This window comes from Bos taurus, chromosome 10 (assembly GCF_002263795.3).
Source record: "Bos taurus isolate L1 Dominette 01449 registration number 42190680 breed Hereford chromosome 10, ARS-UCD2.0, whole genome shotgun sequence".
NCBI classification, from domain to species: domain Eukaryota; kingdom Metazoa; phylum Chordata; class Mammalia; order Artiodactyla; family Bovidae; genus Bos; species Bos taurus.
The window spans coordinates 37,712,615-37,738,376 of NC_037337.1; the positions used below are offsets into that span (position 1 = coordinate 37,712,615).

General features: G+C 43.1%; 1 protein-coding gene across 3 annotated transcripts in view; it reads left to right on the plus strand.

Moving 5' to 3' along the window:
* CAPN3 (calpain 3) overlaps positions 1-25,762 on the plus strand; it is a 56,087-nt gene that overhangs the window by 1,254 nt on the left and 29,071 nt on the right.

Genomic DNA, 25,762 nt, shown 5'->3' on the forward strand with positions numbered 1-25,762 from the left:
TATTTTTGAATGTCTTCTAGAGCCAGAAGCCAGGCAAGCAACTGAGGAGTCAGTGTAAATAAGAAAAACAAAAATTCCTGCCCACCTGCAGCCAAGAGTCCTGAGGGCAAGACATGCTTTGAACAAGACAGATGAATTTCAGGAGACAACGTTCAGGGTGCCATGGGATCAGAAGGCAAGGAGAGTTAACCTAGGCCAGAGAGAGAGAGAGCCCCTCCTGAGGAACTCATGTTATCTGAGTGCTGTTTTTTAGCTTCATCAGGTTAAACTGGATAAACCTCGCTGTAGTGTGTCTTTATTTCCTCATACAGAAGGTGAGGACAAATGATGGCTGGGGCTTCTCCTTCTAATCCTAACATTTTGTGCTTGAAAAAGTAATCTTCGCTGCCACTCTCCTCTTTCCAGGGCTCTGTATTTCGGAACCACATGGCCACTGGCAAACTAAAAAGAAGCACTGGGGCCCGGTGCTATTCATGAGCCATGTGTTTCATTTTAACCTGAGATGAAATAGCCAGCAACCCTGCCTTCATGCTGTGTGTTCCACAAGGGCCCCACTCCCCACCTACCGGTTCTGTGGTCAGGTCCATGACTGTCTTGAGGGCCCTCGGTTTAGAAGAGAGAATTGGAAAGGACTTCATTCCCCAACCCAGTCACTGCCCTGCTGCCAGGGCACAGGGACACATCACATCCCTGCTGAAATACCTTCAACCACATCGCTCTCCCTACCCCCGCCCACAGGCCTTGAGATCAAACTCCCTACCTGGGGGATTGCCTCTCCTCCAGCCAGCCCGGCCTCCCTGTCCATCTCTCCTTCACCCTCTCCCCTGGACCCTGACACACATAGCTGCTCTGTTGTCCCAAGTCTTCTCATACCTCTCAGCCTTTGCTCCTGCTGTCTGCCTGCCATGCCCTTCTTGTTTTTATCTGCTTTGTTCTTCCTTACCCTCGCTGTGAAAGGGTATATACCTGTGAAAGGGTATATACCTTATACCTCGCTCAGGTATCACTTCCAGCTTTCTCACGGCCTTTCCCATCAGCTGACAGGGGGAGCATTCTCATTCCTCTTCGGAGCCCCTCACCCAGCAAAGCACCTGGCCCGCAGTAGGCACTCAGCTGCTGGTGGTCAATGAAAGCCCACATCACAGAGCACTGACCTCTGAGAGGGGACAGTCCTGTGTTCTAACCTAATCATTCCTAAAAGCCTTTTCTAACAGGACTACAGAGACAAAACCTAAAAAAACTTACAAATACTGCTTTTAGTGAAATTGTTGGTGGATTTTAGCCTTAAAACTTAGACCTACACATTAATAAACATGCTTTAAATGGGTCTGTTATGCTCTAGGCCCTAGATGGGTCCCGAAACAAACTGTCATTGTCAGTGTGAAAGGAAGGCCATGAGAAGCCTTGTCCTAAATTGTGCTCCCACCACCACCACCCCTCCAAGTCCAGAACTTTGTATTGTCTCTAAAGGTCCAGATAGCAAAGCCCACTCTCTGTTAAAATGTCCCTATTTCCTCTGAGGTTAAGTTTTGGGGAACGCTGCCTCTTGGGTTCATTGGTATAAGCTAGAATACAGAATTAGAGATGGTAAGCCTTGGAATATCTTGGAGATGTGGTCCATCCAGCCCCTTCACCTACAGGTGATGTGATTAAGGTCCAGAAAGGGCATATGACTTATCTACAGTCACACAGCAACGAGATTGAGACTGAACTACTGCGTTGACTCGAACTTTCTGAAATGTAAAGCACTTCTTGGAGACATAGTTTTCCGTGCATCTCATAGATGTAGTGACCTTTGTCAGGCTCATACAGTCTGAAAAGAGGACTATATCCTATGAGAGGCCCTTCTTGCTTTTACTATCAAAAGCACAGAGTCAGTCAACACCAATCTGAATTTTTATTCACAATCAAGTATTGCTTATTACAATCAGGTGGTGATGATGATGATAAAGGGAGAATTCCTCATGACAAACTATGATTCTAGTTAAGATAAACGGCTGAACATCAACCTTTTCCACTTAAAGGAAGAGAGACACAGGCCACGCACCCTCCTGCGATCTCTCCTCACCCGCACCAGGCACAGCCTCACTGCCTTTCCCCCTCTAATAGAGAGCATCACACATTGAGTCTCCAAACCAAACAATCTGATTCCTTCACACTTTACTTACAGCATCTATTTCTACGATCAGAAAGCAACCAAACCTTACACCACTTCCCAATTGTTAAGCCAAATTTTCTTGATGACAAACCCCCGGGCAGAGAAGAGTGGTTCTAGAAAGGGCTTCTGGGAGACTGATGACTCTTGCCCAGCATCACTGGGGACAGGTGTGGGGTGAAACCCGTGTTCCATTCCACGCTGTGGGGGCTGCGGTCATACAACATTCCTGGCCTCTCTCCTCCCCTCGGGTGGGGCAAGCGGGGAGGGTGGGTTCGTAAAGAGAACACAACCTGTGAAGCCCAACATTTTCCTTTCTTTTTCCTCCTGGGAACAAGCTACCTGCTGTTCCTTGTGGCAAGTTTCCCAAAGGCAGGTCCCTGAGGGGAGTCCTCAGACTCCCTGAGACTCATACATACTGGCAAATAGTATGATCACAATTAACCCTAAGAACTCAACACAACGATAACTATTCTAAGTGCTTCCACATGTTAACTGATTTTATCTTCACAACAACCCGGAGAGGTGAGTACTATTATTGTTCCCAGGCATTCTGGCTATAGAAACTCAACTCTTAGCAACAAAATCTATCTAAGTGGGCTTTAGAAGCCAAGATCAGACTTATGAACAATATATGTAGCATTTTCGACTCCCACCTGCCTTACACATTTGTCTCATTTATCCATTGGTTCAAAACTCAGGCACAGAAGTGGGGTGTCATTTACTGGGTTCTCCACAAGCCACAAAAGGAATTGGGCAGTGTCTAAGGGGTTTGGGGCCCTGGAAGCAGCAGCCCCTGTGAGCTAGAGGTAGAATGGCAGAGTGGCTAAGAGCCCAGTCCTGACCTGAGGTCAGATTCTGATACATAACACTTGGGTAATCTTGACCACGTACTCTTCTCTTTGCCTGTCACAAGTTCCCCCATCAGAAAATGAGGAATAATCCTAATAAAAGGACCCATCTCACAACATTGTTGTGAAGATTGCATTAATCCATACCAAAGACTTACAGGTGCCTGGCACGTGGGGGAGTGCCCATGGACTTAAAATGCTCCCAATATGACTAGATGTGCAGCCTCTAAAAAGGGCAATGCCAGAAACATCTTTCCAGCTTCATCTGTGTCTCGAGCAACAAGATACTAGTCACGGTAATGTATTTGAGTACTTTGTCCCTGATCTGAATGAAGTGGTCTGACTACTGTGAGGATTTATGTGTGAACCATCTCCTGTGGGCAGGTAACTGCTTGTCCTTTTGGGCAATTCCAATCATCCCCCATCAAATACAAAAGTGCGTTTGATTGTGAAATGTGAGTGCATCATGGGAGTGTGAAGGTGACCACATAATGGGGGATCACAATGCCCTGGGGAACATGACTGCTCACTCAGCGACTGGCTCTAACAACCTCGGGACTAAGGAGGCGAGCAAATGTTCCCATTTCCCCATCTGCTTTTGCCTTGTGCATTCCACGTTATTTCTCCACACTCTCCTGCAATCACTGTTAAAATCAGGGACAACTTAAATCCCTTTTGCTTTTGGAGGGGAGAGGCGTGAGGGGCCAGCTGCAAGACCTGTGCATTTGGTGTCCTCCTTACCCTTGGGAATGTGGGATCCCCAAATCACTCCACAGTGACCCAGAGGCCTATGAGGGAATTCTCCCTTGGGAAGCAGCATCTCCCTTCCTGGTGCCTCTGCCCTTCCTGGTGCCTCTGCCCTTCCCTCCATAGGCAAGTTGACTCACATCCTCTTGTGGCTTAGGGCACAGGGGTTCCGTGTGGTGCAGACCCTCCAAGTCAGCTCAGCTCACTAAGGCCTCCAGCAACAGGGACTGGCAACATGTTCCTGAGCCTCCCTTGTCTCTGACCCTAGACAGAGTTTCCTTTCAGTAAATTCTGTCTCATTCCAGCCCCACCCTAACCTGGATCCCAGAGAAGGAGGGGTCAACTCTATTTGGGAGCCAGGTTAAGTCAGACTTCAGGTTAAACTGCACTTGATGGATTCAGTCTCAGTGTCTCTTGGCTCTGCTAAGAGAGGTTATAGTGTATTTGGGCCTCCCATTCACAGCTGAGGTCAAAACTGCATCATTGACATACTGCTATTACTCTTTAGTTACTCTTCAAGTCTGACTTTTTGAGATCCCATGGACTGAAGCCCACCAGGCTCCTCTATCCATGGGACTTCCCAGGCAAGAATATTGAGTGGGTTGCCATTTCCTTTTCCAGGGGATCTCCCCAACCCAGGGATCAAATCTGTGTCTCCTGCTTGGCAGGCAGATTCTTTACCGTCTGAGCCACCAGGGAACCCCTTGTTGATATACAGCCACCTCTAATTCATCCCTTCAGCTCTTCCCCTAGGAAATCTGTTTTCCCTTCCTCCTCTGCCCTCTAAGCTCCTAGGGCTGACAGCTGGGACTCTGCATTTTCCCTGAGCCACTTTCTGCTCAGCTTTCTTTGTTTTCACTGGCTCTTGGGAGTTGGGGAAATTAACCACCTTTTCCTGATCTCCAGATCTAGTGTTCTATAATTTGCTGGCAGTAGCTGGGCCTCTAGCCATAGGCTGTCCAATTACCTTTTCCTCTCACGTCCTGTTCCCATGCCATCCATTCAGGGCCCGACCCTTTGCCAGTTCAGAGCTGGGTCTCAGCTTCACCCACCTGTCTCTAGTGTATGCCTTCCCTCTAACCTGTTATTATTATTACAGCCCATATCTAGTTGTGCTTTGCCCTGTTATTCTAACCTGGCTGTCAGCCTTGCTCTTCTGCTTCCTTGGGTCAGCTAGTTCCCTCTGCCTAGACCTGAGGAAACTTCTTTCCCAGACAGACAGAAGTCCCTTTGTACTCTGAACAGGCAACTTTGTCTCTTTATAGTTCCAAACCTGGAAATTTCTTGAATTACACTCTTTTTAAGGATAGAGTTTAGATAAGTTTTCCATGCTGTAATTTATCATGAACTGTCTTTCACCAAGTCTAGAAGATTCTGATGCTGGTACTTTCTTGATCTTATCAGAGGGTATCCCTGGAAGGTCACAATCACCACCCAGCTGAATGCAATTGAAGGAAGTTTCTAATGTAAGATGTGTAACAATTTCAGGAATATTAAAATATGAGGGGGGAAAAAGTGCCTTTAGAATGGAGAAATAAGACAAATAAGACCCCTTTTCTCCTAAACTCAGAGTTCTGCCATCCCCTTCATACTCCTCTTCCCAAACCATTTCTTTCTCCTGGGCTCCTATCTGCCTGAATCCAACCCCTGAAGCTGGACTTTGCTGCTGTCTGTCTGACCTGGTCCCCTGCCCCTTCCCAAGTCCCCACTATCCAGGCAGAACTAACTTCTCCCTGTCCCAAGTTGTTACACCAGACAAAATTTTAAAATAAAATAGGACTTCCCTGGTGGTCTAGTGGGCTTCCCTGGTAGTTCAGCTGGTAAAGAATCCTCCGGCAATGCGGGAGACCTGGGTTTGATCCCTGGGCTGGGAAGATCCCCTGGAGAAGAGAAAGGCTACCCACTCCAGTAGTCTGGCCTGGAGAATGCTATGAACTGTGGTCCACTAGTTAGGGATCCACGCTTCCAATGCAGGGGGGCAAGGGTTCAATCCCTGGTTGGGGAACTAAAATCCCACATGCTGCATGGAACAGTCAAAAACGAAACTAAAATAAATCATTACATTCTCCAGGTTAGGTCTTATTACCACAAAATTATCTTTGATATTTTATACATGTTTATCCAAATGTGCTTTTATATGTCAGTCCTCAGCATGGTGGAATCTTCAGCTTCTCTCTTCAAGAGGAAAACACCCAAGGAAAATGTAGGAAGATTCTTGTAATCACAGGAAGATAGCTGGACATGGTTGTTTTCTGGGGGAGAAAAAGAAAAAAAAATGCTGATTTACTTACAAGAGAAAGGAGAGCTAGAACAGAAACCAAAATGGGGTGGGGGAAGCAACAAGGTAGGAGGCTTCACCTGCCAGGGTCAGACCCCCCTTGACCTGAACCTCAAAGATCCCTTTATTGATGAGCTTGTGAAATGCTAGAGGCAAGTATGTGACTTTCCTCAGTAAAGGATGGAAGTTAGTGTTTAGATTTTCACAGGCTGGATTGGGCCAGCACACCCGCAAATCAGAATGTGGAAAGCACAGGAATGGGGAAAGGAGAGAAGCATGAAGAAGCAAGTGGGGGCAAGGAGGGCCTGACCTCTCAGAGGCTGTGAATGGGGGTTCAAGATCTCCAAGGAACCACGAGGCCTCAGCTCACACCTGGGAAGCATTCTACTTTTTTAAAAAAGCTGACACTTCTTTACCATTTTCATCCAAACTTCAGATTTAAATAATCACGATAGAACTTTTAGAAGTGTACTGTATACCCCCAGAGCACCAGGAATATATAGTATATATTATACAGGAGTATAAAAGCTGCTATAAAAAACTCATTATAAATCATAGAATTGAAAATGTTTGGAAACTACTGCTTTCCACCACTCCAGATAGAGGGGCTCCTTTCCTGATGTTAAGGTTTTGAAGGCAAAACGAAGTCCCCATCTCCTTCCTGCATTAACCTTTCACAGTCTGAAAGTTCATGCTTATTTCCAGCCAGAACTTTTCCGGCCACAATTTTAGCACATTATATCCAGCTCTGACCCAGCAGACAGTGAAACAGAGTCATCTGGTTTCCTCTATATTGTAATTCTCCCTATTTGTGAATAATGCCATCCTTCCTTTAGTTGCTTCAGATCAAATCGCCATTCCTCTGACTCTAAAGGAAGTGGTTTTTCCCTCCCTGGAGATGTCAATGCTGTGATCCAGGATTAGTTGACCCTTAGGACTTCTTTATTTGTGAATTCACCTACTCATTGAAATTTATTTGTAACCCCGAAGTCAATATCCATAAGGCTCCTTCAGTCATTTGCTGACATGTGTAGGGCAGTGAAAAATTTGTCTCCCTCCATACACGTTCCTAACTGAAGTCAGACAAGGTGACCCTCTGCCTGCTAGTTTCAGCTCTCAGACTGTAAACAAGAGTCCTTCTCATAGTTTGTTTGGTGTTACATTTGGTCACATTTCAGTACTTTTTATTGCTGATTTCTCTTTTAAAATGCCCCCCAACGTGCTGTGCCAAAGTACTATTTAGTGTTCTAAAGTGCAAGAAGGCTGTGATGTGCCTTAAGGAGAAAATACGTGTATTAGATAAGCTTCATTCAGGCATGAGCTATGGTGCTGTCAGTTCAATGTTAATGAATTAATAACACATATTAAATAAGGTGTCTTTAAACAGAAATACACATAAAATAAGGTTGTATATTGATGGGTTGATGAAAATCTTGTGATCAGAGACTCCCAGGAATCTAATACTGTATTTCCATCTTCTATCCATATTCATTAACTGAACATTCACAGTGAGTTTATAGAACCTAACTACCATGAATAATAATGAGAATCAACTCTCTTCCTATGTTCTCCCTATTCCTGAGGATCACAGCTTGAAATAATACCCTATGAACAGTGTGATCAATAGGAAACACTGCAACATATTTTAATCCATTGCAGTCGTTATTCTTTTTGATGTTCAAATTGTCCCATCTTCAGACAGTGTTGCCTGTTATCACTTGACATGACACCATTCATCTTCAACTGCTTCCTTGTTTTCTGGCCGCAACAAAAAGTCCCAGGCCCGTCTTGTACATTCTTGCTCTAGAACCTGGAATGAATCATTTCTTTAAGGAGCCTGGTTCCTTTTAGTCTGAACTGGAGTTGAAAAAAAGGAGTGAAATGTAGAACACAGCTGACCGTTGACTTCCTAGGACCCAGGGCTTGCCCTTTACATCAGCACCCCGGATTTGGAAGCTTTCTGACAACCTGTGGGGACACTGTAGGTCTCTTGCTCTAATGACTGCTGCCACTGCCCATCACTGCTAAAATTAACACTGTACCCTGTGTGACTTCCTTACTGAGGAGTTGGGGAGTGGGGGGTGGGGGGAGTCACATGACCTGAGTTACTCAATTCTGAAAGGAAGAAATCCTAGTTTGGCACGAAATAAATTTACTCCATTCCAGTGTGAGAAGAGAGGGAAGATGCAGAGTCATAGGGACGCTGAGGCTGTGTGCAGTGAGCGCTCTGTCCCTGTGTAGCTGCTTCTCTCAGGATTAGTATCTTTCCAGTGAACCTGGCTGGGAGGAGGTCTTCTTGTAATCTGTTTTAGTGTCATCACCTGTCAGACAGTTTGGAGAGAAGTTGCATCACTGGACTAGCCACAAAGAGGAAGCGCTGGGGACATGGTGCAGAATGGTTAAGTCAGATGGATTTAGAAGCAAACGGACCTGGTCGGAACCCTGACTCTGTCCCTAGCAAGTCACATAAAGTTTCCAAGCTTTTAGTTTCTTTTCTATAATGCAGATAGTGATACTCTAATCAAATGGCTGTTCTGAGCCAGTATCCATAAAGTCCAAGTAGGTGCTCAAGGTAAGCCAGCAATTACTATCGGGATAGGCAGCAAAGGGAGTGCACATGCTTTCGAGTCAAAGAAACTTCATTCATATCCCAGCTCCACCTCTTACCAGTGTGACCTCAGGCAAGTAAGTCCTTTCCCAGGACTTGATTTCCTCACCTGTGAAAAGAAAATCAAAGTTCCTACTTTCTTAGAGTTGTTGTAAGAATTAAATGAGATACTGTATATGACTTGCTTAGCATAATGAATCAAGAAGTACTGATGACGGTAATTGAAAGTCAAAATGAGATACCCAATTGAGAGTCAGCCCTCTCTATAAGCAGAAAATCAGTCATCACAGTGCCATCCTGGAGTGCAGATGGGGGCCGTGAGTTTCATTGAAAGTGACAATCCTATAAATAACTTTCAGGACTGCTTCCCATTATATCCCATAAGACAGCAGCTTTTCCCAGAAGTCATAATACGGACAGGACTCTAGACATCATAGGAGGAATAAGCTGAAATAACTCAGCAGTATTATGCTGCAAATGGGAGGGACAGAGACAGAAATAGCCAAGAAATGTATGAGAAGACGCATTTTGTTGATTATGAACAAGGAAGAGAATTGTTCATAACTCATGTAGTTCTTGAGCATTTGTTGTCTTTATTGTTTTTGTTGTTGTTTGGTTGCTCAGTCATGTCCAATTTTTTTGGACAGTATGGACGGCAGCACACCAGGTTTCCCTGTCCATCACCAATTCCTGGAGCTTGCTCAGACTCATGTCCATTGAGTCAGTGATGCCATCTAACCATCTGATTCTCTGTTGTCCCCTTCTCCTCCTGCCTTCAGTCTTTCCCAGCATTAGGGTCTTTTCTAAGGAGTCAGTTCTTCACATCAGGTAGCCAACTTCAGCATCAGTCCTTTCAATGAATATTCAGGGCTGATTTCCTTTAGGATTAACTGGTTTGACCTCCTTGCAGTCCAAGGGACTCTCAAGAGTCTTCTCCAACACTACATTTCAGAAGCATCAGTTCTTTGGTGCTCAGCTTTCTTTATGGTCCAAGTCTCACATCCACACATGACTACTGGAAAAACCATAGCTTTGAATAGACAAACCTTTGTTAGCAAAGTAGTGTCTGCTTTTTAATATGCTGTCTAGGTTGGTCATAGCTTTTCTTCCAAGGAGCAAGCATATTTTAATTTGAGGCTGCATCCACTATGGACACCTTTGTAGTGATGCTTCTAAGGCCCACATGACTTTGCATTCCAGGATGTCTGGCTCTAGATGAGTGATCACACCATTGTGGTTATCTGAGTCATGAAGATCTTTTTTTGTATAGTTCTTCTGTGTATTCTTGCCACCACTTCTTAATATCTTCTTCTGTTAGGTCCATACCATTTCTGTCCTTTATTGTGCCCATCTTTGCATGAAATGTTCCCTTGGTATCTCTAATTTTCTTGAAGAGATCTCTAGTCTTTCCCATCCTATCGTTTTCCTCTATTTCTTTGTATTGTTTACTGAAGAAGGCTTTTTTTCTCTCTCCTTGCTATTCTTTGAAACTTTGCATTCAGATGGGTATATCTTTCCTTTTCTCCTTTGCCTTTCACGTCTCTTTTCTTCTCAGCTATTTGTTGTCTCTTCTCAGAAAACCATTTTGCCTTTTGCATTTCTTTTTCTTTGGGATGGTTTTGATCACCACCTTCTGTACAATGTTATGAACCTCCGTCCTTAGTTCTTCAGGCACTCTATCAGATCTAATCCTGTGCATCTATTTGTCACTTCCACTGTATAATCGTAAGGGATTTGACTTAGATCATACCTGAATGGTTTAGTGGTTTTCCCTACTTTCTTCAATTTAAGTCTGAATTTTGAAATTAGCTAAGAGGAAAATATTTACCCAATTATACTAAAGTAAATACTGATTTTTAATTTCTCTAAAATTTATGATGTTATTTTGGGAAGACAATGGGCAGAGCATAATGTGAGAAACTTAAACTTCATTCCCCCAAGTAGGAACTCTATTGATACTTTCTAAAGATAGTAAATTAAAAAGTAATAGTACAAGCATATTATTTAAAAATATAGAGGTAAATACCAGGAAAAAGTAGTTAAAAGAATTAAAAGTGGCTGCCTCTGAGGTGAGGGATTTGTGGGGCAAGAGATTGCTCTTCCTCTAGATAACTTTTGTTTGATTTTTTAAAAACTTTATTCATGTATAAACCAAATAAAAATAAAATTATTTCTTAAAAAAAAATACTGACCTCAAAAAGTATTTTGAGGAGATTCCCAGGCAGTTCAGGATTAGGTCTTCAGGCTTCCACACTGCAGGGGGCACAGTTTTGATCTGTGGTCAGGGAATTAAGATCCCACATGCTGCTGAGCATGGACAAAAATAAAAAGTAATAACAATAAACTTAAAAATAATAAGTTTAAAAAATTATTTCGAGCTATTATAATATCCTGTAAAACTAATAGTATAGTTTCAAACACTAGTGAACATAGAATCTCCCTGACCCCTTCCAAGAGGATCTGAATCCTTAGGTCTGGGGTAAGCCCTGGGAATCTGCACTCTTAACTGGCATCCCAGGTGATTCTGATGTAGGTAGTCCAAAGACCACACACTGAGAAACACGTAGTAGATGAAGACTGATGAGCCCGCACAAACGGACAGGGAGACGCGTCCTCCTGATGGACAGGCTGCCAGAATGGAGTTTCTCCCCGGGCCAGCTCCTTGTACACACACTCGAACTGCCCATTTGAGCATGGTGAAATGTGGAAAAAGCCGAGATTTCTTGTGAATATAATTCTGACACACATTTATCCTCCTTCCTGGTCCACCACGTTCTCTGCCTCAAAGGTCTTGAACTCGGAACAGTGTGTGTCAGTTCACAGCCACTGGAACCCACTTTCACAGGGACTTTCATTCGAGGTCAAGCTACCTACCCTCTAGGCTCCTCTCACAGATTCGAGTCCTGAAATGGTCAGTCAAGGTCTTTGGGGGGATGGGGCAGGGACATCAGGAGAATGAAGGCTTCATTAACCTCAGACAATGGCCTGGAGCAGATTCCTCCTATGCATTCAGCAGCCTGTATAGGATTAGTGTATACAGCATGTTTCGAAGGCCCCATGCTATATCCCATTGGCCGCCAGTGTTAAAGGCCTGAATGCCTTTTGCTGAGGCAGGGTAAGCCTCTCTGTAACTATATTTTCTCTTTTTAAAGAAAGAATCCCAGCAAGACTGATGGAGGTGGCCTGAAGGTCTGTAGGCCTTGTGGCCTGTCCTGGGGCCGTCCCTGGCTCTCTTGCTCCCCTTGCCGGCTCCCTGTCTGACTGGCATGGCGTTGCCCCTTGACCATGGGCTTAGGGGCCTCCAGCCAAAGCTGCTGACTCTGACCACGGCCTTTCTCTGGGCTGTGTTCATTTGCATTGCGCTGCTGAGGGTGGAGGAGCTATATAGGCTCCGGCCCATTCATGGGAGGATTAGGCCTGGACCGAGGGCGCAGCAGGAAAGAGGCCACAGCAAAGGCCCAGCTCCACTCCCTGACGGTCATCATGCCCTACCTGCTGCCAGGATTCTTCTGTGACCGTGTGATCCGTGAGAGGGACAGGAGAAACGGAGAGGGCACTGCCACACAGCCCATCAAGTATGAGGGGCAGGATTTTGTTGTTCTCAGACAACGGTGCCTGGCTCAGAAGTGCCTCTTTGAAGACCGTGTGTTCCCAGCAGGCATCCAATCCCTGGGCTCCCATGAGCTGAGCCAGAAAACCAAGATGAAGGCCATCGCGTGGAAAAGGCCAAAGGTAGGGATAGGAGGGACAGCTCCTGGGGACAGGAGATCAAGTGGTCCAGAGCCTGACACCAAAGATCCTGGATCTGACCAAGTGGCTTATTAACATACTCCTGCTCCCAAATACTTTCCTGCTTCCTCCTGAAACTGGAGCTGTTATTTTCTATTCCTGAACTAAAGACTATTTAATACTTTATAAATGCCTGAGACTGTAAATATTTTTGAGAGAACTAATGCACTGACTTAAAGTCATAGTAAAACAGTAAGGAATCATTATCACATCTCTTCTCTAGAGCAGGTATTCTGGGGTGGGAAAGTGGAGTGGTGAACAGAATTAGGGCTCATAGTTACAAAAGGAGTTCCATGGAAGGTGGTGAAAAGTTGTGGAATAGGAGGCTGCAGGAGGCTGGAGACTTGTCTTCTTAACTGTTTGCCTAAGGCTGGTTCATTAGTGATATGTCACTTCTGTTTAAATAAAAAGGTCCATGCTGACCTGCCACACTCCTTACTGGGAAAAGCAGTTTGCTCTGCTGCTGGTGCTGCTAAGTCACTTCAGTCGTGTTCGACTCTGTGCGACCCCATAGGTGGCAGCCCACCAGGCTCCCCCATCCCTGGGGTTCTCCAGGCAAGAACACTGGAGTGGGTTGCCATTTCCTTCTCCAACGCAGGAAAGTGAAAAGTGAAAGTGAAGTCGCTCAGTCGTGTCCGACTCTTAGCGACCCCATGAACTGCAGCCTACCAGGCTCCTCCGTCCATGGGATTTTCCAGTCAAGAGTACTGGAGTGGGGCGCCACTGCCTTCTCCGCAGTTTGCTCAAGGATGCCTTATAGCCCGGCAACTGAAGAGCCCATTTGTTTCAACTGTATTCCGCTACTCTGTGCTTCTCAAACTGTGGTCTTTGGACTACCTGTGTCAGAATCACCTGGGATGCCAGTTTAAAATGCAGAGTCCCAGGGCTCATCCCAGACGTATCTATATTTCTGTATTTAACTGACTGTATTCATAATAAGTGAAACATGAGTTCATGGTGACTCATACCAAAATATTTCTCTTTGTGTGTGTATGACTTTTATATACTTTTTATCCATCAACTGTGCTATATTTTCTTATTAGTTCCAGAAATGTGTTTTTCTTTTTGTTATTTGTTTAGGATTTTCTCCATAGACAGTTACATCATCTGTGAATGAGGAGTTTATTTCTTCCTTTCCAATCTTTATAAATTTCCTTTTCTTGTTTTATTGCATTAGCCAGGACTTTCAATATGATGTTGAGTAAGAGTGGTAAGAGGACTATGGCTGATTCATATTTGGCAAAACACAAAATTCTGTAATGCAATTATCCTTGAATCAAAAAAATAAATTTTTTAAAAAAGAAAAAAAAAGAGTGGTAATAGGAGACATTTTGACTTGTCCCTAATCTGAAGGAGAAAGCATCTCATTTCTCAACATTAAATATGATGATAATTGTAGGTCTCTAAAAAAAGGTACATTTTCTTTACCAACTTGAGGACATTCCCCTCTGGTCCTAAGAGTTTTTGTCATGAATGGGTATTGAATTTTGTCAAATGGTTTTTGTGTATCAATTGATATGATCATTGATTTTTCTTCTTAGCCTATTGTGATGATTGATTTTCAAATGTTGAACCAGTCTTGCATACGTGGAATAAATCCCACTTGTCTGTAGTGTATAATTTCATTTATAATTTGTTGTTTTTGAGTTACTAATTTTTTTGAGGATTTGATTTTATTTTCATAAGAGATATTGGTCTGTAGTTTTACTTTGCAACGTCATTTTCTGATTTGAGTATTAGGGTAATATTGGCCTCATAGAATGAGTTATGAAGTGTTCTCTCTGCTTCTATTTTTCTGCGGGGTATTGTAGAGAATTGGTATCATTTCTTCCTTGAATGTTTGATAGAATTCACCAAGAAAATTATCTGGATCTGGTGCTTTCTTTTTTGGAGGGTCATTAATCATTGAACAAAACTTTTTAACAGGTATAGCCATATTCAGATAATCTATTTGTCCTTGCACATGTTTTGATAGTTTGTGTCTTCCATGAAATTAGTATGTTTTATCTAAGTTACCAGTTCCTGTGGTCATAGAGTTATCTGTAGTATTCCTTTATTATCCTTTTAATGTCCATGGGATTAGTAGTAGTGATCTGTTCATTTTTGATATTGGTAATTTGTGTCTTCCCTTTTTTTCCCTTGGTTAGCACGGCTAGAGGTTTATTAATATTATTGACTTTTTCAAGAACCAGTTTTTGGCTTTATTCTTTCTATTGTTTTGCTATTTTCCGTTTCATTGATTCTGCTCCTATTCTTTTTTTCTATTTGCTTTGCACTTAAATTTTTTTCTTTCTCTAGTGTCCTAAGGTAGAATATTGGTATTGATATCAGATCTTTTTTCTTTTTTAATATATACATTTAATATTGTAGATTTCCCTCTGAGCCCTGGTTTCACTGCATTCCACAAATTTTGATGTTATATTTTTATTTAGTTCAAAATAATTTGTAACTTCTCCTGGAACTTCTTCTTTAACTTGTGTGTTATTTAGAATTGTGTCATTTAATTTCCAAATAATTTGGGGTTTTTCAGTTATTTCATTATTGCTTTCTATTTTCATTCCACTGTCATCTGAAAACATACTTTGTATGTTTTATATTCTTTGAAATTTGTCAAAGTGTGTTTTATAGCCCAGAGTGTGGTCTTAGTGACTCTTCCATGTGATATTGAGAGCAGAAATGTGTATTCTCCTTGCGACCCCATAGACTGTAGCCCTCCAGGCTCCCCTATCCATGGAATTCTCCAGCAGGAATACTGGAGTGGGTAGCTATTCTCTTCTCTAGGATATCTTCCTGACACAGGATTGAGCCTGGGTCTCCTGTATGGCAGGCTGGCTCTTTACCATCTGAGCCACTGGGAAGTCCATATATGCAGTCTGCTGCTGCTGCTGCTGCTGCTGCTAAGTCACTTCAGTCATGTCCAACTCTGTGCGACCCCATAGACAGCAGCCCACCAGGCTCCCCCATCCCTGGGATTCTCCAGGCAAGAGTACTGGAGTGGGTTGCCATTGCCTTCTCCGATATATGCAGTCTCAGTTCAGTTCAGTCGCTCAGTCGTGTCCAGCTCTTTGCGACCCCATGAATCGCAGCATGCCAGGCCTCCCTGTCCATCACCAACTCCCGGAGCTCACTCAAACTCACGTCCATCGAGTTGGTGATGCCATCCAGCCATCTCATCCTCTGTCATCCCCTTCTCCTGCCCCGAATCCCTCCCAGCATCAGAGTCTTTTCCAATGAGTAAACTCTTTGCATGAGGTGGCCAAAGTACTGGAGCTTCAGCTTCAGCATCATTCCCTCCAAAGAACACCCAGGGCTGATCTCCTTCAGAATGGACTGGTTGGGTCTCCTTGCAGTCCAAAGGACTCTCAGGAGTCTTCTCCAACACCACAGTTCAAAAGCATCAATTCTTTGGCACTCAGCTTTCTTCACAGTCCAACTCTCACATCCATACATGACCACTGGAAAAACCATAGCCTTGACTAGATGAACATTTGTTGGCAAAGTAATGTCTTTGCTTTTGAATATGCTATCTAGGTTGGTCATAACTTTTCTTCCAAGGAGTAAGGGTCTTTTAATTTTATGGCTGCAGTCACCATCTGCAGTGATTTTGGAGCCCCCCAAAATAAAATCTGACACTGTTTCCACTGTTTCCCCATCTATTTCCCATGAAATGATGGGACCAGATGCCATGGTCTTTGTTTTCTGAATGTTGAGCTTTAAGCCAACTTTTTCACTCTCCTCTTTCACTTTCATCAAGAGGCTTTTTAGTTCCTCTTCACTTTCTGCCAGTACCTTATAATAGAAAGTACCCAATTTCTCCCTTCCTTCCCTCGAGACATTACTAACACACATTTCACTTACCATATGCTATAAGTACTCAACATGTTTTTGTTTTTATTACTTTAAATAAAGTTATCTTTAGATTAAGAATAAGAAAAATAAAAGCTTTATTTTACCTTCATTTATACCTTCTCTGATGCTTTTCCTTTTTTTATATAGGTCCAGGTTTCTGTTCTAAATAATTTTCCTTCTGCTGGAGGAGCTTCTTTTAACTTTCCTTGAAAGGCAAGTCTTCTGGAAATGAATTCCCTGTGGTTTTATTTGTCTGAAAAGCCTTTATTTCTCCTTCAGTTTTTAAAAAATTCATTTATTTTTGGCTGCATCAGGCGTTAATTGTGGCAGATGGAATCTTTGTTGTGGTGCACAGGTTTCTCTCTAGCTATAGAACACAGGTTTAGTTTCCCGGTGGAATGTGGGATCTTAGTTTCACAGCCAGAGATCAAACCCACATCCGCTCCACTGTAAGGCACATTTTTAACCACTGGACCACCAGGGAAGTCCCTGTCCTTCAGTTTTGAAAGATTAATGTTCTGCATATAGAATGCTAGGTTGATGGGTTTTTGTATCAGTTTAAATATTTCAATCCGATCTTTCTTGCTTGCATGGTTTCTGAAGAAAAGTCTGCTATAATTCTTGTCTCTTTTCCTGTAGAGCATTTCCCCCCTCTTGGCTTCTTTCAAGATCTTTTCTTTATCTTTGGTTATCTGCAGTTTGAATATGATATGCCTAAGTGTAGTTATGTTTTATCTTGCCAGCATTTATGTTGCTTGATGTTCCTTGAGCTTCCTGAATCTGTGATTTGGTTATCTGTCATTAATTTTGGAAAGTTCTTGGGCATTATTACTTCTAATATTTCTTCTGCTCTGTTTTTTTTCCCTCCAGTATTCCAATAATGCATGTGTTGCACATTTTGAGTGTCCCACCATTCTTGGATGTTCTGCTCTGTTTGTTGTTGTTATATTCTTCTCTTTGCATGTCACTTTAGGAAATTCCTATTGTCTTATCTTCAATCTCGCTGATTTTTTGTCTTTGTCTTTGTCTAATCTACTGATGGATCCATCAAATATATGTTGTAATATTTTTTATTTCTATCGTTTCCTTTTGATTCTTTCTTGATTTCCATCGCTCTGCTTATATTACCAACCTTTTCTTGAATGCTGTCTATTTCTTCCATTAGCACCTTTTGACACACTGGTCATAATTATTTTAAATCCCCTACTTGGTAATTCCAACATCTATGTCATATCTGAATCTAGTTCTGATGTTTGCTTTACTGCCGGGAGCCGGCATATTGCATATTGAGTGCATATTGCATATTGAGTGCAGCACTTTCCACAACATCATCTTTCAGGATCTGGAATAGCTCAACTGGAATTCTATCACAGCGTGAGGAACTCCGCCCATGACAAAGGTCATGAGGAAGGAGGCTCGGCATATGCAAAGGCGGGTTCGAGCTTCAGGAGTCCCCCTGGAAATTCTCGAGCATATACCCCCAAAACCAGAGTCTGCCTACTTTCTGCTTTGTGCTTTCACCTACACCTCTGACTTTACGGGGGGCTGTCCCCCACTACCTCTCTGAAAAAAGAGTTAGCTTACAGCTCCAGTTAATAATTCCTGGGTGTGACAGTGTTTCAACCTACAAACTCCCTTGGAAGTCCTCTAGCCTGCCTGAATAGGTTTTTCCGGCCACATGTGATTGCTCAGAGCCTCCAAACTGTGAGAGGCATGAGATGTTCTAAACTGTCTAAATACAGATTCCTTTGAGCAGTCAAAAGATTGATTAGAAATTGTATTGGTGAAGGGATTTTCACTTGTTGGGCCAATATTTGCTGCTAAGTCTCCATATCCCTTACCTGCTGTGTCCCTGGCAGTGTATTGATTAATATAATTGGTGTAAGTAGTAGCTTTAATGTTTGTAACCTGGGACCCTTGAGTTAATTCTTTTTCTTGTTATAGCCCAGCACACCTTTGCTCTGTAGGAATGCAACTTTATCTAATGCTTTTTGGAGGCTGGCGCCTGACTTTAGAATAATCACCTTTAGAGAAAAAGGCCTCTGGGGCAGAAGATGATGCAAATCACCTAAACTTTTGCATATGATATGTTTGCAGGAAGAAAGCCTGGCTTACTGCATGACTCTACCCCTTCCCCCATTATCCTCTATGCATAACTTAAGGTATAAAAACTACTTTGGAAAATAAAGTGCGGGCCTTGTTCACCGGAATTTGGTCTCCCCATGTCATTCTTTCTTTCACCTTCTAGCTGAACTTTTCCTCTGAGGCAGGGAAGCTCGTCAAGCCTACTAATTTTGCCTGGGCTTCTAAGATCTGACCGGGGAGGCCTTAGTGTCTCCTCTCCTTCGGGAGAACGGGAGGACGCCTGTGGCCTTCGTAGGTGACGTAAATTCCCTGCTTTGGAATTTTATTCAGCCTCTTTTCTTCACTGAATTTCTTCACTGAGCTGTCCTTATTTCACCACTCTTTATATCCTTAATAAATGTTTAATTAAGCAGTTGTTTCCTGATCCTCGCCAACGCCGTCCCCGCTTCGAATTCCCTGGATCAGCCGGGGCTGGTCCCTGGCACTTTACCTTTTCAGACTGCTTTTACCTGGCTTTTGACATCTCTTGTAGTTTTTGGCTGAAAGTAGACATTGTTTTGGGTAATAAGAACTGAGATAAATAATCCTTTGGCATGAGGTGAATTTTTTTTTGGTCACACCATAGTGGTGTGCAGAAATTCCCTGGCCAGGGATCAAACCCATCCGCCCCTCCAGCATTGGGAATGCAGTCTTAATCACTGGACCACTAGAAAAGCCCTGGCATGAGGATTTATGTTAGGCCAGCTAGAGGCTGGTTGTGCTATGGTTGTTTCTTATAGCTGCAGATGTCAGAAGCTTCAAATTCCTTTAATATCCTTGGTTTGTTTCCTCTCCTGACTTTGGGCTTTCCTAAGTACTTATCCGAGCTTACATCTTGCAGCTCTTTCAGCTGTAAGTCACTGTTATTTCACTGGAGCCCTGTTGATGTGGTAGTACAGTGGGGGAGGGGAAGTGTTCTATAATCTAATGATTAAAGCTCTGTCTTTTAATGGGCCTGTCTCTCTGGGCTGTGGCCTTCACATGTTTTTCCACTGGTATAGCTTTTTGCCCTTCTTTGGTGAGAAAGACTAGAGGGAGCTAGAGTGGGAGTAATATACTTCCCCCAACATAGGTAGTGATGCTTTCTAAGGCCCACTTAACTTCACATTCCAGGATGTCTGGCTCTAGGTGAGTGATCACACCATCGTGATTATCTTGGTCATGAAGATCTTTTTTGTACAGTTCTTCTGTGTATTCTTGCCACCTCTTCTTAATATCTTCTGCTTCTGTTAGGTCCATACCATTTCTATCCTTTATCGAGCCCATCTTTGCATGAAATGTTCCCTTGGTATCTCTAATTTTCTTGAAGAGATCTCTAGTCTTTCTCATTCTGTTGTTTTCCTCTATTTCTTTGCATTGATCGCTGAGGAAGGCTTTCTTATCTCTTTTTGCTATTCTTTGGAGAAGGCAATGGCACCCCACTCCAGTACTCTTGCCTGGAAAATCCCATGGACGGAGGAGCCTGGTAGGCTGCAGTCCATGGGGTGGCTAAGAGCCAGACACGACTGAACGACTTCACTTTCACTTTTCACTTTCATGCATTGGAGAAGGAAATGGCAACCCACTTCAGTGTTCTTGCCTGGAGAATCCCAGGGACGGAGGAGCCTGGTAGGCTGCAGTCCATGGGGTCGCTAAGAGTTGGACACGACTGAGCGACTTCACTTTCACTTTTCACTTTCCTGCATTGGAGAAGGAAATGGCAACCCATTCCAGTGTTCTTGCCTGGAGAATCCCAGGGACGGAGGAGCCTGGTGGGCTGCCGTCTATGGGGTCCCACAGAGTTGGACATGACTGAAGCAACTTAGCAGCAGCAGCAGCAGCTACATTCACATGCTTATATCTTTCCTTTTCTCCTTTGCTTTTCACGTCTCTTCTTTTCACAGCTATTTGTAAGGCCTCCCCAGACAGCCATTTTGCTTTTTTGCATTTCTTTTCCATGGGAATGGTCTTGATCCCTGTCTCCTGTACAATGTCACGAACCTCTGTCCATAGTTCATCAGGCACTCTGTGTATCAGATCTAGTCCCTTAAATCTATTTCTCACTTCCACTGTATAATCAAGGGATTTGATTTAGGTCATACCTGAATGGTCTGGTGGCAAAGAGTCAGACATGACTGAGCGACTGAACTGAACTGAACTGAACAACATAGGTAAGACGGGAAAAGCCTTTTCCCCTGTAGGAGGATCTTTCTTGAATTTTCACCACAAGAACTTAGTGGAATTTTTGGAGGTAGAAACCATGAAAGTATGGGGGAGGTGGGTTCTTCTAAAGACTGTGGCCTCCAGAAGTTTCTCACTCTGTGCTAGTCCTCACTCAGCTTCCAGAAATTCATCAAGGTTACTATTTCAGTGTTTCTCCCAGTTGGTGGCTTAGGCAGCTTCTGCCCCAGATAAACAGATCTTGGCTATAACTCTCTGGTTTCACTTGCATCTTTATTTCAGTGTAGTGGGTTGACCTCTAACCTCAATTCTCTGATGGGTCCAAGCAAAGTCACTGGTTTTCAGGCGTTTGGCTTTTTCTTGTGGTAAGGAAGGGAGTGATGACTTCCAAGCCCTTTGCATGTTGGAGCTGAAACCAGAAGTCCCCTACCTACATCTATATTAGCCCACCCTTTTAAATGCGTGTTTTTATTTATCTTATAATGCACATTATATGTTAGGATAATACACACAGATAATTTAAAACTAATAAAAATGCTTTTGTAGAGTTGTGTGTTCAGAACATTTCAATGATGGAAAGAAGGTGAAAGTGTTAGTTGCTCAGTTGTGTCTGACTCTTTGCAACCCCATGGACTGTAGCCCGCCAGGCTCTTTTGTCCATAGGATTCTCCAGGCAAGAATACTGGAGTGAGTAGCCATGCCCTTCTCGAGGGGATCTTCCCTACCCAGGGATCCAACCTGGGTCTCCTGCATTGCAAGCAGATTCTTTACCATCCGAGCCACCAGGAAAATGCTCTTATGATGGAGGTATACAATAAAAAAAATGTTTGGAGACACTGTGCAAACCACAGCACTCAAAAATGGAGGAAATGGTTACCTGATGCTAATTGCTGTGGCTCCATCACTAACAGATCCAGTCTCATGCCAAATTATAGCCAAAGGAGTGACCAGAAGCCTTAGGTCCCCAAGCTAAAGTGACAGAGCCAGCATGATTTACCCTTTGTTTATATTAACCCACAAAAACAGGTCTCAGACACTCCAGAAAAGTGGGCAGTGAGGAGGGTATCTAGGCAAATCTAGCTATTCTATGAATTAATCCTCAACAAGCTTGCTAACTGACCCTCACCAAACAGACATCTCTCATGAGGACACACAATTGAGGGTCTCTAGGCTGGGGGTTTCCCAGAGGGCAGGCAGGGATGATTTCCTCTTTTTATCATATCCTTCAATCCCCCAGCCCTGTACATACTCAGAAGTCCAATTAGTGTCTGTTGAGTTTAGCTGAGGTAGTATTGAAGGTAAATGTAGCATATTGGGGAATCTCTACCATTGCAAAAAATGTAACTCCATTCAAATACCTGGACTTGTAAGCAGACGGGAGAGAAAGCAGTGCAGCTGCTGCTGCCTTTCCAAGTTGTCAGCCCTGGAATTGGTGGCAGATGGGGGGACGAGGCTTCTGAACCTGTAGACCCAAGGAGAGAAAGCTACCCCTGTGACAGCTAAAAAATGTAGCCAAAATTCCATTATTTGAGTCAGTCTATAATATGTTCTCTTATAAGAGGGGCAGGACACTCAGTAGTCAAGCATCTCAGTTGGCAAGTAACAGAGGCCCAACTCAAACTAACTTAAACCAAAAAACGTTCTATAACTGAATTTTCAAAGGTGATGATTGGGTTTAGAGGAATCCAGGCCTCAAACCACGTCAAGCACACTTCCTAATATTATCTGTCTGTCTATTTATCACCTCTGCCCTCTCCACCCACTCCTCCATCTGCTTCTTCTGAGCTGTCTTTACTCTCAAGTAGGTTACCTTCACAAAGGGGCAGAAATGGCCACAAGCAGCTTCAGGCTGACATTCTCCAGCTTAGTAACTCCTGGAGGAGAATGTATTTCTTTCTCAATAGTTACAACAAAAGACTTGGCCCATATCTCTTGGCCTAGATTTGGTCATCTGCCCATTCCTGAACTAATCGCCTTCACTCTAGTTGCCCCAACAGCCGTGTGGAGCTGGGTGAAGGGGGAAGCCCACTGGAACGAGTGCTGACAGTAGGGTTGCTCTCCAGCTGAAAACTGAGGTATAATTTCAGGAGAGGGGGAATGTATTGCAAGGATGCAAAATACTGGGGAGACAAAAATAACATGTTAACTATACCTTAATTGCTTTGCTTTTTAAGAGTCTTATTTGAAATAATGAGAGTTTTATATTTTATTAGGGGAAAACGGTTTTTAAAGACCGTATTCTGGTAGTTGATATTCTCTTTACTAAATTTTTCCTGCTTCTAGTTTTTATGTTTTGTTTTAGTGCAGGGAGATAGAAAATTTTGTTAGACAAAAATGAATCATGAGTTATACTTAAATATCCAACTCAACTTTAACATTGCTGGGTTTTTACTTAAGTTATTCACTTTTATAATTTTACATATTTTCTTTTTTAATGAAATCTCTTTTTGAAGTTTACTTCTTTTTGGCCGTGCTGGGTCTTTGTTGCTATGTGGGCTTTTCTCTAGTTGAGGCAAGCAGGGGCCACTCTCTCGTAGTGCGCGGGCTTCTCACTGCAGCGGCTTCTCTTGTGGTGGAACACTGGATCCAGAGCGAGGGTTCAATAGTTGTGTTTCAAGGACTTAGTTACTCTGAGAGCATGTGGGATCTTCCCAGACCAGGGTTCAAACCCCTATCTCCTGCATTGGCAAGTGTATTCTTTACCACTGAGTCAGTAGGGAGGCCCCCTACATATTCTCTTTTACACTAAAAATATCCTAATTCCTAATGACATTAATGTACATTATTTACTTTATCCTACATGTGAAAGTTTTGAAGTAGTAACAATATTATTTTTATTTATTATGGTTCACATTTCATTATGGTTTGGGGGTTGACCTTAGGATGTAAGGTTTAGCCTTTGACTGTATGGATCCCAAAAAACTGTGGAACATTCTTAAAGACATGAGAATACCAGAACACCTTACCTGCCTCCCGAGAAATCTGTGTGTAGGTCAAAAAGCAACCGTTAGAACTGGACATGGAACAATGGACTGTTTCCAAATTGAAAAAGGAGTACGTCAAGGCCATATATTTTCACCCTGCTTATTTAACTTATATACAAAGTTTATCATGCGAAATGCCAGGCTATATGAAACACAAGCTGGAATCAAGATTGCTGGCAGAAATATCAATAACCTCAGATATACAGATGACAACACCATTATGGCAGAAGGCAAAAGGGAACTAAAGAGCAATTTGATGAAGGTGAAGGAGAAGAGTGAAAAAGCTGGCTTAAAACTCAGGATTCAAAAACCTAAGATCATAGCATCTGGTCCCATCACTTTATGGCAAATAGATGGGGAAACAATGGAAACAGTGACAACTTTATTTTCTTGGGCTCCAGAATCACTGCAGATGGTGACTGCAGCCATACAATTAAGAGATGCTTGCTTCTTGGAAGAAAAGCTATGACCAACCTAGACAGCATATTAAAAAGCAGAGATATTACCTTGCCAGCAAAGGTCCATCTAGTCAAAGCTATAGTTTTTCCAGTAGTCATGTATGGATGTGAGAGTTGGACTATAAAGAAAGCTGAGTGCCAAAGAATTGATGCTTTTGAACTGTGGTGTTGGAGAAGACTCTTGAGAGTCCCTTGGACTGCAAGGAGATCCAACCAGTCCATCCTAAAGGAAATCAGTCCTGAATATCCATTGGAAGGACTGATGTTGAAGCTGAAACTCCAATACTTTGGCCACCTGATGCGAAGAACTGACTCACTGAAGACACCCTGATGCTGGGAAAGATTGAAGGCAGGAGGAGGGGATGACAGAGGATGAGATGGTTGGATGGCATCATGGACTCAATGGACATGAGTTTCAGCAAGCTCTGGGAGTTGGTGATAGACAGGGAAGCCTGGTGTGCTGCAGTCCATGGGATAGCAAAGTTCAGTTCAGTTCAATCTCTCAGTTGTGTCCAACTCTTGGCGACCCCATGGACTGCAGCATGCCAGGCCTCCCTGTCCATCACCGGCTCCCGGAGTTTACTCAAACTCATGTCCATTGAGTCAGTGATGCCATCCAACCATCTCATCCTCTGTCGTCCCCTTCTCCTCCTGCCCTCAATCTTTCCCAGCATCAGGGTCTTTTCACATGAGTCAGCGCTTTGCATCAGGTGGCCAGAGTATTGGAGTTTCAGCTTCAACATCAGTCCTTTCAGTGAACACCCAAGACTGATCTCCTTTAGGATGGACTGGTTGGATCTCCTTGCAATGTAAGGAATTCTCAAGAGTCTTCTCCAAAACCACCATTCAAAAGCATCAGTTCTTCAGCCCTCAGCTTTCTTTATAGTCCAACTCTCACATCCATACATGACTAGTGGAAAAAACATAGCTTTGACTAGACAGACTTTGTCAGCAAAGTAATTTCTCTGCTTTTTAATTTGCTGTCTAGGTTGGTCATAGCTTTTCTTCCAAGGAGCAAGTATCTTTAATTTCATGGCTGCAGTCACCATCTGCAGTGATTTTGGAGCCAAAAAAAAGAAAGTCTGCCACTGTTTCCATTGTTTCCCCATCTATTTGCTATGAAATGATGGGACCAGATGCCGTGATCTTAGTTTTCTGAATGTTGAGTTTTAAGCCAACTTTTTCACTCTCCTCTTTCACTTTCACCAAGAGGCTCTTTAGTTCTTTGCATTCTGCCACAAGGGTGGTGTCATCTGCATATCTGAGGTTATTGATATTTCTCCCAGCAATCTTGATTCCAGCTTGTGCTTCATCCAACCTAGCATTTCTCATGATGTACCCTGCATATAAGTTAAATAAACATGGTGACAATATACAGCCTTGATGTACTCCTTTCCCAATTTGGAACTCCTTATTGCCAAATTCAGACTTGAATTGAAAAAAGTAGGGAAAACCACTATACCATTTAGGCATGACCTAAATCAAATCCCTTATGATTATACAGTAGAAATGAGAAACAGATTCAAGAGATTAGATCTGATAGACAGAGTGCCTGAAGAACTATGGATGGAGGTTTGTGACATTGTACAGGAGGCAGGGATCAAGACCATCCCCAAGAAAAAGAAATGCAAAAAGGCACAATGGTTGTCTGAGGAGGCCTTACAACAGCTGCAAAAAGAAGAGAAGCAAAAGGCAAACGAGAAAAGGAAAGATATGCCCATTTGAATGCAGAGTTCAAAGAATATCGAGAGAGAAAAAG